The 19,355-nt window shown below is 39.6% G+C and overlaps 1 protein-coding gene across 1 annotated transcript in view; it reads left to right on the forward strand.

Moving 5' to 3' along the window:
• SLC7A11 (solute carrier family 7 member 11) overlaps positions 1-19,355 on the forward strand; it is a 58,341-nt gene that overhangs the window by 20,955 nt on the left and 18,031 nt on the right. The window lies entirely within an intron of this gene.

Genomic DNA, 19,355 nt, shown 5'->3' on the forward strand with positions numbered 1-19,355 from the left:
ATAAGATGCCTGACTGGGTACCAAAGAACTTACTGTTTAAAAACACCCAAGCACTGTACATGCAGAGAATATGAAGCTACGTATCTGAGACATCTAAAGAAAAATAGGGAGCATGCAGAAGTTTTTTAGCTGGTTTCTTCAAAGTCTGAACCAAGCCCAGTGCTGTTCGGTGTTTTCTTCAGAGACCTGAAAATAATTATAAAGACATTGGTGATTAAACATGTGGATGGCAGAAAGACTGGCAGATTGCTATTGTTTCATTGCCTTTGAGAGGGCTTGGGTGTTAACATGCTCTTTAATGTGATCAGGATATGTATACAAAGGTATTTATGACTGGAAGCTGAAACCAGACAAATGGAGGTAGATACGACATTAATATTTAACACTGTGTTTGGTAATCATTAACACAGATACCTGTGTACAGTTGAGATTTTTGTTGGTAATCTTCAGAAAGAACACCTTTTTAGGAGCTGTGCTTTAGTAAAACACAAGTAATTTGCCTCAGTGGTGAGCAGCTGGCTAATGCTTCCTAGGCCTGGGACTTTTTATTTTATTTTATTTTATTTTATTTTATTTTATTTTATTTTATTTATTTTATTTTATTTTATTTTTTCTTTTAAGAAATCTTTGTATGGTAAATGGACTTAGAAGGAAATATGAAAATAAGTAAAGGAGTTAAGTGATTCTGGTCCAAGTCTTCTACTGCTTCAGGAAATTCTGCAGAGATGGGCTAGGAGCCAAAGACTTGGTGATGTGATCAAAAGTATTTGCTAGAAGCAATATAATTTGTAAATTATCATGTGGTTACCATTAATACTATGTAATATTATTAAATGTGCACATGCCTACCACCCCTTGGGACTTTTCATACACTGATGTGTCTCTGCAGTCCCCTTAACTGTATGACAATTAAGTGAAATTATTGGTAATATTTATTACAGCTATTGTGGTTTATGCTGACTTTTTGTCTTGCGGTTTAAGTTGTATTTTTGAATGTTTTGTGCCCTCTGCTGTGTAGGACAAAGAGGCATAGTTCCTCTTTTTGTATGTTTTTAACTAAGCACCCACTGAAGCATGTTGTATCACAGCTAAGAAAAGTGATATGGATTAGATTTTGGGGTTTTCTTCATTGCATCTGGGATGTGAAGTAGGAAGACACTGTCTTTTCTGCCTACCATCTAGGGAGAGCTTCTCTGCTCTCCCGGTTACCTTAGATTGCTGCTGAAGTTAATTATGTTGCTAGTGAGGATGCAGGACTACAAGCCACATAGCCTGTCGGGTTCAGGGTATTCCAGGATGGCTCTGGAAAAAAACCCTCAATGTTACTTGTGCAGTGTTGTGGCAAAGCTATTATAGCTTCACTTCATCACTCTTTGTCCCGGGGTTGCAATTTGAGATGATAAGGGAAGATGCCCAGGTTTTACAGCAGCGTGCCTGGGATCACAATCCAAGTAAAGGCATAAATATATAGTAGAAGAAGTTGAGATTTCAAACATTGCTAAATAAGTAGCCGCTGATAGCAGGGCAACTGGATTGCTACCAGCTGGGCTGGTGGAGACTTTTGCATCGCCTGTGAATAGGAATTGTGGACTCTATTAACCCAAACCAAGCAATTAAACTGAACAGTTAGAATATTGTTTTTATCCAGTTGCCAGCTGTGAATGGCTCTCTTGGAAAGACTTCCTGCTGAATAGAGACCTGTTCCACCATCATTCCTAAGCATCCAGGGCAAGGGAATATTGTAGACTAATCCCAGGGACAACTGCTTCAGTTCCTGCCAAACAGCGCAGACGTTAGCTGAGCCCCTATTGTTCTGCTATTGTAGGCATTCATTAGAACTCAACTGCTTTTTCATTTTTTAATTTATTTTTTATTCATATTTTTACCAAAGATCATAGAATTTTAGGATTGTTTATGCTGAAAAAGACCTTTAAGATCATTGGCTCTAAATATTAACCCAGCACTGCCAAGACCACCACTAAACCATGTCCCCAAGTGCCAGATCTACATGTCTTTTAAATACCTCTATGGTTGGTGACTCAGCTACTTCACTGGGCAGCCTGCAATACTTCATAACCCTTTTGGTGAAGAAATCTTTCCTAATGGCCAATCTCAACCTCCCCTGGTGCAGCTTGAGGCAATTTCCTGTCTTTCATTCCTGTTGTATGCTTTATGTTAAAGGTTGCATATAGTGCTGCAGAGCTATTATGTAGCTGTTTTTAAAAGGGAAGAAGGAAGTATAAGCTTGAACTACATAGAGTCTGTAACAGCTCCAGGTGTGCAATTTGTAATGTTTGTTAGTGGTTAGAGACACAAATTACAGTGACCGAGGTGAGCACGGTAATGCCTTCTGTACTGAGTGTGCCAATGTAAATGTTTTTCTGAGAATCAGTCACAGTTGTGTATTTCCAGATGTGTGGAAGCTTTTGGAGTAACTGACAGCTGGTACCGAGATGAATGATCAGCATCGTCCCCACATTAACCATCCTGCAGCAAACTGTCCTGGGTTCAGCAGTAGCAGTCATTTTTGTCCTTCTTAGTAGCTGGTGCAGTGCTGTGTTCACAGACTTTCAGCCTGTGAACAACGCTGATAACACCAATGTTTTTAATTGTTGCTCAGTAATGTTTACTCTGACCAAGGACTTTCCGAGTCTCATGCTCTGCCAGGGAGGAGGGGAAGCCGGGAGGAACCAGAGACAGGACACCTGATCCAAACTAGCCAAAGAGGTATTCCATACCACAGCACGTCATGCCCAGTACACAAACTGGGGCGGTTACCCGGAAGGGCTAGATCACTGCTCAGGTTGGGTTGGGTATCGGTTGGCGGGTGGTGAGCGGTTGCATTCTCTTCCCTTGTTATTTCCCTTATCATTATTATTATTGGTGGTAGCAGCAGTGATTTGTGTTATACCTTAGTTACTGGGCTGTTCTTATCTCAACCTGTGGGAGTTAGTTACATTCTTTCGATTCTCCTCCCTATCTCTCCAGGAACATGGGGAGGAAGAAGGGTGGGAGTGAGCAAAAGGCTGTGTGGTTCTGAGTTACCGGCTGGGCTTAAACCATGACACAAACACATAATGCAGTGTATTGCAAGAGTTGTGGGGAGGATAGATTCTTGGAACCATAAAATGGTTGGGTTGGAAGGGACCTGAAATATCATCTAATCTAGTTCTAACCCCTTCCACTAGCCCAGGTTGCTCAAAGCCCCATCCAGCCTGGCCTTGAATAACATGGTTGCAATAGGGGAATGGAGAAATGCTCTAGCAGAGAGAGGAGTTACAGCAGAGCTGCCAAGGACCTGCATTTGTGTAGACCTGGCTTTAAGCCCCTCTTTATGTGGTGAATCCTCGACTCCCTCTCCACTTTTGTGGTACTGTGGAGGGTGAGAGAGAGATGGGTCAGGGCCCTAGGATATATCCTTTAATGCACAGGAAGGTGAAAACATACACTTTTAGATATTAAAGTTTTTCAGATAGGGATTGCTTTGTTTGCTCTTGTGTGTTCAGCACCAAGAGAGCTTGCTAGAGTACGGTGAATGCCATTGGAAACGTAGGAGAGAAGCAGGGGAGGGGTGGAGAGATGCTCACGACCTTGCCCAGCTGAAAGCTGCCTTTGTGTTCCAGCAGAGCTGCTGTTTGTACTGGCAGAAATGGATCCTGAAAGCTGTGGGAGTCTGTGTAGGTGCAGCAGTCTGTCCAGGTGCAACAAATTGCAGATTTAGGTCTATAAATAAGATGAATACTATGGGCCTGAGGCACTGAGATAGCTAGGTGATATGAAATCCTGGAGAGACAGAGCTGAGAGTGAAAATGAGCCAAGTGAAGAGGAAGAGCCCTTTAAATTATAGAAGGGAGAATGGAAAAAGGGGTGGGGGGAGGGCGGAATCTGAAAGAGAATGCCATTATTTTTTTAACAGATTTTTGGGACTAGTGCTGAATTCTCACTTTGGAAACATCACAGTCCCTTCTTTTGTATAAAAAAAAAAAAAGGGACATTATTATGACCTCAATTATCATAAGACGTAAAAGCTGCTTCGGTCTCCTGCTAAACTCCCTTTTGATGTCTCATTTTTAAACCTGGACTCATTCTCTTTATTCCTCTTTGTGAAAGTGCTTCCTTCATACAGCATTATTAGGACCTGAAGCAACACAGTGTTGGTGTTTGTTTTACAAGGAGCTGTGGTTGCAGTGCTCAGGTGCTTTAAAGTACAATCTTTTTGAAAAAGAGTCTGAAATGATTTTAGTATTAAGAATATGTGGAACAAAGTTGAAGTGCAACAAATTTCTTTTACTTTTGAAAATTATGCTTTGTGCATGTATGCTGGGTCATTAGTGATTGCTGTTTGAAATATTTCTTGAGGTCCTTTCCAGACCTAACCATTCTATGATTCCATGAAAAATCCTTGAAGCAAAATTTCACCAAAATAACCTCATACAGCTACATCACATGCAGCTTTGATCTTTTTGATTTTTCTTACATTATAAGGATCAGCCCTACTTAAACTGAGGTTGTATTTTATTGTCTAAATAAGTGAATGAAGGAACTGATGGGTCTCTGAGAGAGAATTTGTCACCTGAAAATTGACAGGAGCTGTGTTGCCTGGAGCAGTAAATTTAGTGGACTGAAAATCAAGCATGTTGAACTTTCAAACTCATTTCTTATACATAGTATTTGAGCTCATCTGTATTCTCAAGCATCCACTCTGTACTCTCAAGACAATGTTTTTTCAATAAAGATGCTAAAAGCAGCTCATGCCCAAACAGTACTTCCCTCCTCCTTTCCCAGGAAAAGCAGAGCAGAGCCTAGGATCAGTGCTCAAGTTTGTCAGGAATTTCAGTGGACTCCATATGAGAAAATAACACAGGAATGTTTTTACATTACAGCAATGTCTTCAGAGCCTTGTCAAAATTAGGGCCAGACTGCCTTGGATGCTGGCCAAAAGGAATCCTACTTTAAAAAAACTATGTTCCTCATCCTCAGGATGAGCAGATGATGAACCCAAACATTTCACCTAAAGATTAGGCTCTTGTTGGAAGAGAAAGAAAATATTATTTCACTTTAAGGGAAAGGAGACTAAGACTTGAACTCAATAATGACATCACGGCAGTCTGTGATCAAGTGGGCAGCTAGGTGTATTGATTCACAGTCCTTTAACTCAGTCATATTATTTCTTTGGCAGTGCAAATTTTTGTTAGTGTTGCTGAACTTAGGAAATATTTTTCCTTTAGTGGTCTTCCATTTCAGTTCTACAAAATGATAGATAGGAGATAATTAAAGGGCATGTTTTCTGAATATATTTTACAGCAAAAAGTTAAGATTCCTTTACAGTTGCATAGCAGTATAACTGTTATTTGGCATAATCCTTTCCTCCTTTTTTTATTTTTCCTTCTTTTTCTTTCCCTTCCCTTATTGGTTCATTTCATTCATATATATTCTGTTTCTGTTTGTAAAATAACTTTGGTTCAGCCCAGGCAATCTATCATTGTTTAAAAAGTTACACAGTGCAAAGAACGTATTATTGAGATGTATAATGTTTATAAGCCTGGTCTCAGATTGATAAATCATGTCTTGTGCTGTTGAAAAGCCACGAAATGAATTGCTTTGCTATGACCTTGGGGTCTGAGATTAGTCAGTTTGTCTATTAAATTTTTCCAGTGTTCTTCTCACTTCATTTATTCCTTCTTTTGTATGGAACTGAGAAACAGTAGATGTATAGCATGTCACCAAAGCTTGATGTCATCGGACTTTTTGTAAAATCAGGATATCAAAATGTTTGACAGAAACTGATTTTATATTGGGCTTAAATAATGTGAGTGTCCTGTCTAATTAATCTAATGTGTACCACCCATTTGTATTAATTAAAGTTTAAAGTCACACTTGGCATCTATGAGGACTGAGAGAAATATGGTATTAGTGACTTTTTTTTTTTTAAGGTTTTTATGCATTATAGTGGTGCAGATAGATGGGAGGGGAATGGTGGCTAAGACACTAAAACTCTTCCAGCTCCCTAGCTGTTTAAGATTATACGATTTTGGCACTTCACATTAGGATGCATCCCTCCACTCCCTTCCAGTATCAATCAGAAAGTTGTATTGCACTGTTTCTCACTTACCAGTCTAGACCCTACTCATTCCCAGTAATCATAACAATGAAAAATATTTTTTATGCTAATTAGGAGAATGGAAGCCTTTGCCTTTTCTGCCTTTTCTGCCTCCTTGTTATTTTTTTGTTATTTTAGAATTTAATAGCAAACTATTCTAAAGAGGAACATTAATGTTGATATTTATTATCTTAGGCATCAGAAAAGGAATAAAGTCAGAAGTTTATCTCCCTGCAGTGATGCTGTCAATCATTTCAAACACACCTCATCACTGCTTTTTATTCAGGAAAGACAGATGATGTAGTTGAAGCAATGAACAGGGACTCGGGAAAACTGGCTCAGGCACAAACTTGCTGTGAAAATGGAGGGCAGATTACTTCATCTTTTCTCCTTGTGTTTCCCTTTCTCTGCTCCCCTTCTTTTGTCTGTTCACTTTATGGAGTGGGAGGTGTCACCTCCTGGCTTCCCTTTTGAGGTATTTATGTCCTTCTAAGGTCAGGGGCAAGCCATGGGCTATGGGGAACCAAAAAGGAGTTTATTTGGATTTAAAAATCTACACAACTATTACTTAAACTGTAGCCTTTAGCAGATTTATCAAACCCTAGGTGTAGGTTCTGTAGGTCCTGTAAAGTCTCGTATGGTATCAGTGGAACAAGGAAGCGTGTGTAGGTGCCTACACAAGTAACTAGCACCTGGGGGTGTTCCCCATGGGATTGTAGTCTAGTTTTTAAATAAACTTTGGACAAGCTTTTCTTACAAAAAAGGTGGGCATAAGTACAGTTTCTTCCTTTCAAGTGTAACACTGGATGCAGGTGTCCCACCTAGATGTAAGCAAAATATGTTTGGTACCTGGAGTTTGAAATCTTTCTTACATTATTCTGTTTCACGTACCTGTAAAAGATACATTTGACTCCATTTTCTTCATGTCAGGCTACGGTGCCAAATATTAAGTGCAGAAGCTACAGGATAATGTAGTGATATTTTATCTGAATACAATATAAAACGACAAATGCTAATCTGTCAAATATTTTGTAAAACCCATTTGCTCATGCAAATTCATCAGATTACCTTAAAGGGAAAGCCAGGACAGTTAGGTGAGCATCTGCTTTTTTTTTCTTCAGGATATTATTTGTGTCTTGGGTTATTATTCTATTTGAGTACTTATTCTCCATGATAGAATAAGGATGTTGTAATTAGCCTCCCTCCAACTATTTTTATGTGTCACTTCAGTCAATCTTATTCTCTCTAAATTTTATTCTATCTAACAGCATAACAGGCTACCTAAATTCCCCTCAGTTATCTGCTAAGCATCCCGGAAGGTAAGGTGTCCAGACACTGGTGAATCCAACATCACTTCCCACAATTTAATTGCACCCTGTGTAAGAGGTAAAGCAATAGATTCACAATCATGTCTTCAGAACTATAAAATCCTTTCATATGGAGATGAATCTGTTAAATAGAGAAAACTAATTAATTTACTAGGCCAAATATATTTAATAAAACCAAACATGGGTTTTGCTGTTTGTAAAGTGTATGAAAAAGCATTTAATTAAGAATGTAATTCAGTAGTATTTGTGTGTGTTTGAGAGGGAGAAACAATTAGTAGCTCATAGGGGAGATGGCTCACCAGAATGAAACTGTTCTTGATAAAATGAACTTGCCTTTACTTTTGCTTTCTCACTAACCTTGTTAACTACTTACTGCTTAAATGCCCCACATGGTCAACACATTCATTATAGTTTTCTATAAATGATAATTTCTGAAACGAAGCATTTCAGTCTTGAATGCATGCTTTTGGTGGGCTCAGATTTCTGAAATCTCAGTATAGAAACTGATATTTTGCTCTTCATGAATTATTTGTTTATTTTAATTAAAGGATGTTGCTTCTTCTCGTGTTGCAAGCTAAACACTCTCTTATGAGTGGGATAAAAATATTCTGAGTTGCTTTGCTCTTATATATATATATATATTTCACTAAAACTCCTAGTTTGGGAGACTTTAATCATCCTATAGTTCGGTATACAGGGGTCTCCCAGACTGTGTCACTTGAAGACCATGAGTACAAAATCAGGGTCAGAATTGCTTGATGGAGTATTATGTGGGAGGCAGCACAGGCATTAGCTGTGACATGATACGCTTCCTAGATATAACTTGTTGGTAGGAAATAATAATTATTACTTTATCTTGCACCTGACCTCAGCTAATTTTTGGTGATAGTTTGAGTCAACTTGGATTCAAAACCAATTACAAAGCTGGGGAGAAGTATTGAAAATAAAAGTATGATCTTATCTTGGACACAATAGTACTGCAGTCAGATTTTCTTGCAATGCCTCTTAATTCCTACTGGAGATGCTGGTCAATCCATAAGGGATAATATGCTTTTATATAAAGCCAACAGACTTCCTCCAGGGCATATTGCTTTTGCTGCTGCACTGTCCTGCATGTCAGTGACTGGACCTTTTAGAGACACAGGTAAAATGATCTTGAAGGAAAAGTCTGTGCTGGAGCAGCAGGCACTGAGGCAAGTCCAGTTCTCTTTCTTTCTCCCCTTTTCATTCCACCCCCCATGAGACATGCTGTAAATGCTATAAATGCTCTAACCTTGACAATCTGTTTAAGATGTGAGACATGCAAATGTTTCAGGGGCTGCAACTTACTTGTGAGCCATACTTGGGGCCTGTCTGTGGTAGGATTTGGTGAGAGTCACTGAATCGACAAAAGATTTGCAACCAGCTGGAGTGAAGAAAAGAAACTGCAATTTTAACAGGGTTAGCAGCTTGAGTTAAAACAGGGAAAATAATAGGGTTGAATTTGAATCAGTAACTTAAATTAAAATCCAGGTAGCTGGATTTGGACCTGCAATTTTTGAGAGTTCCAGCATACTAGCTACCATACATAGTATCTCACAATTACCTGAGGATGCAGATTCATTCCTTGAGTTCTTGTTTTTCCTGTTACAGGCTGTTTATCCTACCAAACCGGGAAGTCCCTTGCCCTGTGGGTGCAGTGTGCCCTCCTCAAAAGCAGTGCTGTGTCATAAGAGGGAGGAAACAGAGAGCACAGCTGTAAAACATGGTGTACCATGTAGTCTGAGTCTGGAATGATCCAGATGTATGCAGAAAGACACTCTGTAAACCTAAATCCCCTGCCTTGCCTTTGACACATGCATTTCATGTCTAAGCAGTGCTTTGAATTCACCAGAGCAATATATGCAGACAGCAGAGGGGCTGGGAAGATGACTTGCTGCATGAATTCACCTGTCATCTGGAATGGGGATCTCAGAGAGCAAAGGCTTCACTGCAGGGATAACTAAAAGGCTGCAGATTTCGTTGGGCACTCCTTGTCTTCCTTACCTCTGCAGTCAGTCAGAGATAGTGGCTGTATTGTTGTGTGTGCGTACTGCTTTCCAGAGCTTGCATGCTTTCCTTAAGCATGTAATTAGGGACTGACCTAACAGATACCTTTACAGTCTATATGTTCAGGAATGTGTACACGGCATGCATTCAACATATGCTATTATTACTTTTTCCTTTTCTCTTGCGCAGTTTCATGTTTAGTTTTTGCTTTATCTACACCCCATGTTTTTTTGGTGTTTATAACAGTGCCGAGTCCTGTGGAGCAATTCCACACCAGGAGAGACAGAGAGATGACCCTCTGGTGCAGCTTTCAGACAGCAGAACCTTGTCATTGGCAGCTGCTTTCTAAACATCAAGTTAGCATTTGAATTGGTTCAGCTGACCTCCAATCTTCCTGTCTCCTACTCCACTTTATAATCCTTCTATTTTAATGTAAAAAAAAAAAAAGAAAAAAGAAAAAACCAGTGATTGTTCTGTTTAGCAATTGATTGAAGTGAAGAGCTACATGTTTAAACTGATATGCCAGTCAATATGTATAAATTAGAAAAGAGGCTGGTGTAATCTATAGAGTCTGTAAAGGTTTCAAAGATGTACCTTGATCATTAATTAAGACAATAAGGATGCCTCATAAAATTACAGTTGAGGAGACTAATAATGAAGAAAGGCAAGGTCACTTGTTTAATTACCTTTTAGAACATTTATATTCATTTATAAAATGCTTCTACTGGCACAAAACTTGAGCTGATGGCCATGGAAACATTTAGGACTAGGAAATGCAGACTTCATACCTAAGCTTTAAGGTAAAAAAAAAAAACACCAAACCCATCAAAAGTGTAGTTGTATTTTTCTGTCTAATCTCTGTTTGATTTTGATATTGTAGTATGATTTACTATTTCATACAGTTAAAGTTAACTTATAGCACATGTGGTTTGGGTGTTCAGGAAGAGTTATCAGAAAAATGGAAGAACAGAAATGAATGCTGTAGATGCAGGGTTAAATCAGTATCACTGTGCTGGGTTTTAGCTATGGATATGTGTATTAAAATAAATACTGCTATTGTTATTCTTTTTCCCCTAATTGTCTGATATAGGATCTGATTTCAATTCCTTTTATTTCTCAAGAATGTAATAAAGATATTGCAGAAACGTTAGTACAGAAATCAGGAAAATACTCACCCACCTGAAAAATCAAAGGTATTCAGCATAGCTGGAGAATGGAAGGAGAAAGAAAGGGAAAAGATAAATTGTAAAGGCAAAGGCCATAATGCCACACTGATATGTCAGGACACAGGGTTAGTAGTGGTTCTGTTCCTGTGTAACAGTGTTCGTATGTGTGCTCTTAGGAGGGTGAGGCAGAATGTGAGATGGTCTCCCTGCTGAGGCAGCACCTACATTAAGGCAATACTTCAGAAGCCATTGCTTTGATATGTTTGTTTCTGTTTATGTAGACCCTGTGGTTTAAGATAAAAAGCCCAACCTGAAATGAAAATGAGTGCACTAAATCTGTCAATTCTGGAGACACTTGAAACTTTTTGAGGATTATTTATAGTTTCGAAAACATCATCTGGGTGGGCTCCCACCAAAGGAGAGGTGTCTGCTGGATGGGAGAGGTTCCTGTGTGCTGCCTGATGGGATGAGTGGACAAGCAAGTGCCTGGGCTGCCATGATGTGTAAGCTTATTTTTTCTGATCCAAGAGTACTGGAGAAAGGAGCCCAGGCTAATCGCTTCTTCAGGGGATGAGCATATTTTAATACTTTGATTTTTACAAGTGACTGCCTTTGTTAATTTGACACAGATGATGTAGGGTGTTGTGACTGGGTGGGGGTAAAGCTGTTGTGTGGAACATACACAGAAGAGGCAAATATCTACACGGAAGTGGACACTTGAGAGTCAAACCCTCAATCAGGTTTTTCATCCTCTGCCAACACTGTGGCACCTCTTTCGAGGAAGCAAAGTTCAGGGAACTCAACTGGAGCTTCCTGCCCTTCCTCCTCCACACTGGCGGAGGTGTCTCCCCAGAGTGCCTCAAGTGCTCCAGGTTTGCAGGAGCTGGCTGGCTGCCTTGCAGTACCTCTGGCTCAGAGTTTCATGGAGCTTTGGTGACTCTGAGGTGTAAGGATGTGATAAGCCACATGCTGGCTCTGGCTGTCGCTGTGGTGGATGTTTAATTTGTGTTGTGCCACCGTCGCTAGAGAGCAGGTCTCTCCTCTCCAGCCTTTGTGACCTGTGTGCTTGCTGATGTGATAACCTGCTGAGTGCAAGGTGTGTTTGCTTTGTTTGCTTCTTTTTCCTTTTCTTTTTTGTTTGTTTATATGAATCATTGTTACTCTGCATCAGCCCTGCTAAAGAAGTAGAACAAACGTTTATTCACAGTGTCCCTGGGGTAGCTGGCAAAATCCTAATCTGTTTTACCAGCAGGCTAATGTAATGTAACGACAAAACTATGTAACCTTCGGAGTTTCCACTGCCCTGTGTTTTCCTTCATCTTCACCTCCATAAATACATGCCAGACTATTTTAACATCCTTTTCTCTCACATAAAGTGACATAGCAGCACCTGTGCAGAAGGATGACAGTATCCTCTTTATAGAGTCACAGAACCACAGAATGGTTAAGGTTGGAAAGACCTTAAGATAATTCAGTTCCAACCCTGCTGCCATGGGCAGGGACACCTCACACTAAACCAGGTTGCTCAAAGCTCTGTCTAACCTGGACTTGAACACTGCCAAGGATGGGGCAGCCACAGCTTCTCTGGGCAACCTGTGCCAGTGCCTCAGCACTCTCACAGTAAAGAACTTCTTATATCTAACCTAAGTCTCCCCTGTTTAAGTTTGATCCCATTGCCTCTTGTCCTATCACTGCAGTCCCTGATGAAGAGTTCTTCTCCAGCATCCTTGTAGGCCCCCTTCAGATATTGGAAGGCTGCTATGAGGTCTGCATGCAGCCTTCTCAAGGCTGAACAGCCCAAATTTTCTTAGCCTTTAAGGGAACCCTGAGCTGCTCAACAGAACATCCACTGCAGGAATAAAAGTCTCTTGCAAGACTGATGTACAGCTAATGCTCCAGAGCTGCAAATCATGCTGCATTTTACTGGAGAGATCATGGGTCTCCCAGGGCTAAGCTAGCTCTTCTCTTGTCTGCAGTGAAGGTCCCAGGCTCTCAGATTTTTTCATTCTTTTTGGTGGTCCGTAAGCAGGTCACTTGACTGAATTTACTGGAAAGGCGGTGAGGCAGCAGAGCATTGGTGGCAGGTAGAAAAGTGACTGAACTTACTAAATCAATTAGAACTAGATGAGGAAAAAAAAAAAAAAATCGAATTGTCCAAATAGGGATCGGATAAAGCTGTATCTATGCACTTAACGTCAGCCACAGCGCTGAGTCCTTTGTGCCAAACATACCTGGCCAAGTCAGCAAACATTTTGTCTACATAAGAATTACTGGATCAAGAAGGGTTTTTTCGTTTAACTATGACATATTGCCTTTTTGTATGCTAACGAAATACCTAAAACCTCTGATTGTGCTGGCTGATAACCACTATCAGAGTGCTTTGGGTTAACAACTGGGTAATGTGGCAAAGTGTATGTCAAAGTGAGGTTGGTCAGAGCTTGGCTTTTGACACAGAGCACAGTCCCTGTGGCTCCTCCATGGCCTCCACATTTATCATCTTGGGCCTTGTGTGAAAGAAAGCAAGTGTGATTTATATGATTTTTGGTGTTGATCTTGGTCTGCAGTGGAGGCAAACCTCTCCTGGGTTTTCCCCTTCCCACTATAAAATGGAAGCCTGGTTTCCTCTGATGCTGTCGTTCTTATTTACCAATTGCGTTGGCCACTGGGGAGACAATCTGAGTACTCGCCTTAATGTTTTTGTCTGAGGTTTAAATCTGCGTTTCAAAGAACTGAAAAATCTCTGACCTGATAACACTGAAATCTCACTGTAAAACCCACCAGTTGCAAATTCCTCATGAAATTGCACAGGTGTAGAGCAGTCTGCTCATGGGTACTTTCAGTGTCAGTTACATCCTCTGCATAGAAAAAAGGGGAGTCTTTCAGCTGTTATTCCTGTTAATTGTAAAAGCAAGCCAACACACTCCCTATGGGTAGCTACCTATGGCAGGGACTGCTAGTTTAATTCACAGCACGATGTTCTGATCTGTACAGTGGTGCATCCTGGTGGCAGAAGAGGATGAGCTTCTTTGTGCCCCTTTTGTTTCATTTCCCATTTAATGATGAGTCTCAAAACTGTTAGGGTGCTAAGCCGGTATTAGGTGAGAGTGGTGTTATACTGGAAACTATAGCAACATCTTGCATGTCATTAGCAGTAACTCTTTTATTAGAGCATCATCTAAATGTACTATAGGCTGATGCTGGCAACTAACTGACAGAGAAAGTAAGATAGCTTCTTTTACTGGTATAAAAAACAGATGTGAGCATAAACCAAAGGAATGAAATACTAAAATTGCAAGGGTGGTATGTTCTTTGTTGTACTTACGTGCATCAGACTGGAGTTTTACAACTGCACAGTTATTGACATGTGCCATGTCATCAAGAGTACTTATCCTTTAGAACAGCATCATCAAAATATCAGTAGCAATGGTATTATCATATGCAATAAAAGGAATATAATCCACCTGGTTCAGGTAGCAGAATAACTTACTTAACTTTGATATGGTCTTGGTGGATGGGACATTCAATGGGGTTGTCATCTTTGATTGTTCCACTTCAATAAGTAGTGAAAAAGCTGGCTTGTATTTAAGATATGTAATAGTTGTATCAAAACAAGACAATTCAGCTTTGTGTATCTTTCCTGTGGATGACATACCCCTTTCTGTGTGATCACAGAATTGCCATCAGAGGAGGCTCTAGGTTGTTTGTAGTCAGTGAGTGCTCAGATTCCTATTCCCCTGCACACTCGTTCCTTACGTGTAGCTGTTTTATGTGTGTGCTTAATGGTGTACTGGTGTTCTGCAAGCAGGTCTCTTACAGTGCTACTTATACTTTGATATTTGGCTGTGAGTATGTTGGAATTTTAAATGCACAGTGACAGTGATACTTTATTTAAGAAAATAATATTTTTAACTAACAACCTATAAGGGTTTTCAATCATTTAAATTACAGTACAGCCTACATTCATAAACTGTAAACTAAGGGGATTTATATATGATTATAATGGCTCCAGAGGAGTTGTGAAGTGAATAATCTGCATTTTACAAGTTGCACTGCTGAGGTCTATTATGTCAATCCTCATTCACATGTAACAGTTGTTTGTGAGCAAGTACTGTTATTTGCATCTTCACCCTGTCATTATGTTTAGTTCATGGTAAAAAAATTGACTATATAATAACACTATTTAATTTTTTTGAAGTATGGTGGAATGAAATTTCCCTTAGAAGTCTAGTTTCGATATCATCATTTTAAGAGTTCTAACAGTGATGGAGAGACCTCCTCCATAGATCATGAGAATGAACAGAGAATAAGAGCAACCTAGTATGACAAGAAGTTTAGCTTCTGTGCGGGTTATTTTAGAGAAAAGAAAAATTAGATTCATCCTACAGTGAAGGAATGACAGGTGCTTCTGATTTTCATATCTTTTTATTACAGCAAAAAACCTGCTGCTAAGAAAAAAACAGAAGAAAATAAATATTCATCCAAAAAGAGCATAGAAGACCATGCAATTCCTTTTAATTGGGCAAAACACCATTAGATGATGAGCTTCTTATGGTTCTAAGGAAAAAATATTTCTATAGATATGAAAAATAAGCAGAATCCCTTTAGGAGTCTTGATTGGTGCTTGTGAAGGTCATGAGGAGAGTTTTTTTCTTAGTTGCAGATTATCCCAGACACAAGTGGGTCCCAGCTCTAGTCCACCTGGGCATGATGTTGACCGTTGTCATAGTCGGGATGCTGTCCTAGAGTAGCTACCCTGGAGTTCAATGAATTCCATATTTTTATTACTCTTAAGAAAGTAATTTTTCCCACAGTGGCCCAAATCCTGCCATCTGCTTTGTGCTTATTCTGGTTACTGAAACAAGCCCTTGCAAGCTTGCTTTTGCTAAACTAACACATAAACTTGTCCTGTTCTACAGAGCTTGTGTTTTCTCTAGGCTTGCTTTCAAATGCAGATGTCAGGGAGGGTGGTACTGGACTGTGTGCTATAGAGTGCCAGAATGTAGGGCTTTTCAATAGCACCAGTATATGGGTTTTAATGTGTTGATTTTGAGTCAGAATAAGAGATGATGCAGTAAATTTTGTGTAAACCATGATTATCACTTTCATTTTATGATTGCAGCATGGAAGAGTAGTGCAACGTGGACAGAGGGTACACTGAGCGGTGTGCCATTGCAAAGATAAGTCATCCTTAAAATCCCAAGTCTCATTGACCATCTTGTCCAAGATTCTTGAAAAAGATGAATAATTCTGGCTATTTCATGTCACTATCCAAACTAGCAGGAGCTTGACTTGCAGAAGGGTTTCAGTACTAGTTCTCTAAGGGTTATATTTAGGATTTTTCAGGTTGGACACAAAACCACCAGCCTTTAAAAAAAAAAAAAATTAAAATTTTGAAGACTTTGTATAGTTCTTTTCATGACTTTACTTCAACACTCCCTAAAAGAAACCAGAAACCAAAAGCACAACCCCCCCTGAAATTGGATATGGTCCTTTATGCATGTGATGGTAGTTCAAGCATTACGAAGTTTTAGCAAGCAGATTTCAGCTCACTGATATTTCCTTTCTCAAAGCACTGAAGGTAATAAAAGGGGAAAAGTTCCCATTTGAGCTCCATTCAAGTGCCTCTGGTTATGACATGCTACAAAGGCATATTTCAGCTCAAACTTGGAGTTTTCTAGATTTCTGTGTCAGAACCTAGTCATTTCTTCCAGAGTTATTTCTGTGTGCTATATGGGTTGTTCCACAGCTGTAGCCAGACTGCTAGGCTGTCCTTAGCAAAAGCCTTATTTCCAAGGTTTCTGCTGAGAACTCTTTTTCTGCCAGACAGCCCTCTTCATGGCAGTGCAGTATTGTTAAGACATCTCCTTTTAATTTCATTTAAAGCCTTTTATATATTTTAAAATACTAATGCTTCGAGGCAACCACCATTACCATTTTTCTCATTCTGAATTCCTTCAGAAGAAGAGTCTTTCTTAGTAAATGATATTTCAGTTTCCATGGAGCTCCTTATTATAAGTAGCTGCTCTTTTCATCACCGAATGGTGCAATTTTCATTCACGCTGAAATATCAGTGATAACATACAGCAACAAATTGTTCCTTTATGATCCTTTGCATTGTGGAAATTCTCTTGTTCAAAATTAAATGTCAAGGAATTTAACAAGTATAAGAAACCCGACTCCTTTCATGCACACACACAGAGACACAGGCTCCTGCCTTCATCCCTTTATGCACCTAAGAATATGTCTTCTCTTGATACCGTAAAGAATCATTAATATGCTACCAGCAGTGCTTCCTAAGAAGTTCAGCTGTGGGGCTGTACCCTCCTGTGCCCTCCACCAGAGCTGAGTGAGGTGTTCTGTATTCACGCTTCTTGTTCCCAGGCTCCAAAGTTGAGCAGCTCGTTTTTGGAATGATAGCAGCCTCTCCAGCCTGATCTCTTGCATTACTCAAAAGTGTCGCTTAGCCATATAGGCAAAAATAGCAAATAAATAAAGGGAGGATGTCAAAAGGCTGATGTTGGGTAAAAGCATGCAAGTTATTCTTCAGACCCAGGAGTGACAATAGATTTGCATTTGAATCCTCTGAATTTAGATTGTGCTGCATTTTAAAAGCAAGCTTTTGTTAAAGAATGTGGCAGACACTTTTTAAGTTACTGGTCCAGCCTAAACCACACCTTTATTGCAATGCCCTACACAAATGAGCATCTTTATCTGAACATCTTTACTGTCAATTCAGGTTCTGAAGTGCTAAACGCAGATCTTTTGCTACAGATCCTGCTCAGCTGCTGCCTATATTTCCAGGCACCTGGCTGTTCCCCAGTTAAACCTCTTAAACTGTCTGATAATAAGCATACTGGAGCTCCCCGGGGCAAGCTCAGCTGCAGGCAGGGGTGGCTAGGCTTGACTATTTCCATGGGAAAGGAAAGCCAGCTTAGGTCCTTGGGACCTTTAGGTCCTGGGGAGGAATGTGGCTTGGGGACAAATTACAGTGCAAAATTAAAGCCAGGTTTGATTATATGTCTTTGGGTAATGGTCATAAACTTTGTACAATTATTTTGAAGTGAGGTAATGTTGAATATTGGCACTTGATGGACATATGGAAGTGGTTTATCAAAGACTTGACTGAGAAGTCACAGGGGATAATTTATATCTTATGATTCAAGTCTGTGTTCTATTTCTTTTTTAAAGAGCTATTTTTAAAAATTAGGCCCCCATTTAATTTGCATTTCATATTTTTCCAGCAGCTATGTGTGTTGCCTCTTGTGCTCGCTCTCTGGTTCCTAACAGTGCTCACATGCTTGCTGTACAAGAAATATGCATGGTCAAGCAGAGACAGAGTGAGTAACACAGTGTTGTGACCTTGAAAATCCTTTGTGGATTTAGCTACCATCTTTAGTGTTTGTTCTGTTGGCTTAGTTTTCCTTGGGAAAGCCAGGAATGCTCTGCACTCCATGTGAAAAGATTCAGGATCCTGCTTGAACATAAGAGATCTCTCTAGCTGGTAGTCCAAGTTTCAGAGGAATCCATCCTGCTCTTTGAAGAAAGGTGTTTCAGAAAAAGCATTGGCTTCACAAGTTGGGGCTTGGGCTATGACGTAAATGATACGGCACTGGGGAGATCTGTCTTGCCAACTTGACTTGGTACACGATGTGAATGCAACCAGGTTTAAATCTCTATTAAATTAAAGAAAATTGCACCTTGTGAGCATAACAATTATTCTCAGTCTCTCAAAGCTGTTGACAGAACTACTTCTGCTTGAGACTTCAGCTGGGAGGATTTGCCTAGAAGGAGAAAGTTTTAGACTAGAGGTAATCAGAAAATGCAAGAAATTTACTCTAAGATTTTTATTCACTGAAGTTAAAACTTCTGATGAAAAGCTTGACCCATTTCAGTGTGGCATTTCTTAGGAAAAAAATTTTAGAATCAAGACGTAAATCTTGTCCAACTGGTAAAGCCTTCAGAATGGCCAATTGCTTAAAATCCATAGCATTATATGTGTTCCAATACATTTTTATTTTTATTTTTTTTGGTATCGGAGATTGCAATATTTTATTTACTTAAATAAGGCCCAGGACTTGAACTTCATTGAAGTGGCCACTGGTTACTGCAGGGCAGTTCTTTCCTTTTGCATTTCTTCTTGGAATGTAATCTCAACAGATTTCAAAATTGAGAAAACTCTTTTCAAATCAGTTGGTTTTGAGTAAATTTTGAGGTGCTGATATTAGACCCAATATTGTACAATGATTTGTGATTGTCTCATGCATTACTGCCAAGATGATATTCAAGCAGGCTGCTCCTTGTGTAGAAGGGGAAGCCACTTCTATGGATGCCTCTTGCAATATTCATCTTTCTCCCAGAACTTTGAAGAAAATCAGAATCAAAATGGAAAAAAAATAACTGAGGTAGCCTGAATCAGGAAAATAGCAATGCAATTTAAAAGTCTTAATAAAATCAGATGAGAGACAGCTAGGGTAGGTTATAAACCTCTGAATGTTGATCATAATTGAATCTCCATGCTTTTTAAGATTTAACTACAATTCGAAACCAAATATTCCCCTTCTGCCCTAATACAAAGCAATTGTAATGAAGAACTGCAACAGCTTACAGAAAGAGCACACCTACCTTCTGCTTCTCTGAAAGAATCACTGAGGTGTCTACCATCACAAAGAAACTCATCATTAGGAACACAGCTAGCACATCCCATGGCTATACAGGGATGAAATGCACTGCCAA

This window comes from Pezoporus wallicus, unplaced genomic scaffold (assembly GCF_028554395.1).
Source record: "Pezoporus wallicus isolate ANWC-B61680 ecotype Strahan unplaced genomic scaffold, APGP_CSIRO_Pwel_v1 contig_6872, whole genome shotgun sequence".
NCBI classification, from domain to species: domain Eukaryota; kingdom Metazoa; phylum Chordata; class Aves; order Psittaciformes; family Psittacidae; genus Pezoporus; species Pezoporus wallicus.